This window comes from Nanorana parkeri, unplaced genomic scaffold, assembly GCF_000935625.1.
Source record: "Nanorana parkeri isolate BGI_ZX_2015 unplaced genomic scaffold, ASM93562v1 scaffold2680, whole genome shotgun sequence".
Taxonomy (NCBI): Eukaryota; Metazoa; Chordata; class Amphibia; order Anura; family Dicroglossidae; genus Nanorana; species Nanorana parkeri.
Genome location: NW_017308948.1, coordinates 75357 through 77647, shown reverse-complemented (window position 1 = coordinate 77647; position 2291 = coordinate 75357). Strand labels below are relative to the sequence as shown.

The 2291-nt window shown below is 57.3% G+C and overlaps 1 protein-coding gene across 1 annotated transcript in view; it reads right to left on the bottom strand.

Annotated features, from left to right (window-relative positions):
- The window catches only part of SV2A (synaptic vesicle glycoprotein 2A), a gene marked incomplete at its 3' end in the record, with an annotated part of 48612 nt that overhangs the window by 43970 nt on the left and 2351 nt on the right, over positions 1-2291 (bottom strand). The gene's annotated exons all lie outside the window — the stretch shown is intronic.

Here is a 2291-nt window from a genome sequence, read left to right as displayed (position 1 = left end):
ACTCCCAGCTAGGATGCCGCCATTTTATCGCTTCTTCTATCCGCGGCTCGTTCTCATCTCCGTCTATTTATAAGAACAAATGTCGCTGAGCGGGGCCCTCAGTTCTCCCGGTCACCCATTCAGCCAATGAACGTGCAGTTTGTCTCGGGACTCATCCCCGTGGATTCCTCGAAGGGGGAGGGGTCACGCGGCGTGGACACCAACAAAGGCGGTCATACATTTCACTGATGGCGCTATGGGTGGAGGTTTCGTTGTGGATGGCGCCCCAACGCATTGTGCAGTAGGTGCCGACGTACGGAGCAGCGTATGCCCATGCACGGCGGCGTGCTGCGTTGTGAAGTGAGGTCCATTCATAATAAAGATGAGACTCTCTTTATTGTCCACTGTCCTCCTTTGGCAGCCCATTCTTAATACAGCCCATTCATAATGAGTAGGATACCTTAACACAAGTAGCGCTCAGACCGGGAGAGGAAGGACTGCGAGCCAATCAGGAGCATCAAAGAAGAAGCTGACAGGAGAGCGCAGGGAGGAGACTCGGCACCAGTGGCGTACATGGGGCCCGGGCACAGGGGGGGGCCCGGGCCAGGGCCATGTGAGCCGCCTGGGTCGCTATGGCATGTAAGGGTGCCGGCTGTCACTGACACTGGCTGTGTCAGTGACAGCCAGCAGGGGAGGCCGGCGTTCGCAGTGAAGGAGGAGGCGGGGCCCGCCTGAGAGCAACCCCCGCCTCCTCTTAGGTCACTGGACATCGACCTAAGAGGAGGCGGGGCCCGTCGATAGAAGAGGAGACGGGGGACGGAAGAGGAGGCGGGGGCCCCCCGGCGACCACGGAGGTGGACAGCGCTGACAGGTAAGAGGTGTGCGGCCCATCTGAGACCCTGCAGAGCCCGCCATAGAGAGTCTATGGTGGGCTCTGCAGGGTCACTCTCAGGTGGGCTCTGCAAGTGGCATAACTAGCAATCACGGGGGGCCCCATACAAAATTTTGCTACGGGGCCCCGTGATTTCTAGTTACGCCCCTGCTCGGCACCCTCTTAATTGTCCATTCAGCAGCCTGGAGGCGGGGCCTTGACCAACCTATTGCCTATGACATGAGGCGGAGGTCAGGGACCTGGCAGGTAACACAGCTCAGAGACACGTATGTCCCCGTTGAGGGTTCAGCTTTAACTTTAGGACGAGAGCGCAATGCCTGGGACTTGCTCCAAGATGGGGGCGGGGAGCGGCCGGGGCCCACAGAGGCTTCGAGGTTCCTGGAATTCCCAGCCGGGGGAATCGATGGAAGCAGATGTCTGTAGCAGAGATTTATGTCATGTCGGCCCAATCAATTCCTCCCTCTCGGGATCTGCAGCTCTCCCAACAAGGATGAGAAGGTCGTCTGAAAGAGACTACAAGAAGAGGTGACCCCCCGTGGGATTCCGGCCCGGTTACAGGAAATGAGGATGTGTGCCGTGACCCCGAGACCCGGCCCGCCTCGTTACCGCAGAGTTCAACTCTATGGATTCCTAACGAGGAGGAGAGATTATCTGTCGCTTCTTCATCCCGGAACAAGGACCTCTTATCACCCAACAACCCCCAGTCTTAGTCCGTAGGGTTCAGTATTGGGTTGGCTCCGCCCTCTAATGGCCCCCCAGTCTTAGTCCGTAGGGTTCAGTATTGGGCTGGCTCCGCCCTCTAATGGCATCCCAGTCTTAGTCCGTAGGGTTCAGTATTGGGTTGGCTCCGCCCTCTAATGGCATCCCAGTTTTAGTCCGTAGGGTTCAGTATTGGGCTGGCTCCGCCCTCTAATGGCATCCCAGTCTTAGTCCGTAGGGTTCAGTATTGGGTTGGTTCCGCCCTCTAATGGCATCCCAGTTTTAGTCCGTAGGGTGGCATCCCAGTCTTAGTCCGTAGGGTTCAGTATTGGGTTGGCTCCGCCCTCTAATGGCATCCCAGTCTTAGTCCGTAGGGTTCAGTATTGGGTTGGTTCCGCCCTCTGATGGCCCCCTAGTCTTAGTCTGTAGGGTTCAGTATTGGGTTGGCTCCGCCCTCTAATGGCCCCCCCAGTCTTAGTCCGTAGGGTTCAGTATTTTGTTGGCTCCGCCCTCTGATGGCCCCCCAGTCTTAGTCCGTAGGGTTCAGTATTGGGTTGGCTCCGCCCTTTGCCGCTATAACAGCTCCGCCTCTTCTGGGAAGGCGTCCACAAGGTTTAGGAGTGTGTCTATGGGAATGTTGGATCATTTGTGAGGTCAGGTACTGATGTTGGGGGAGGGGCTTGCAGTCTCCGCCTCTAATTCATCCCAAAGGTGTTCTATG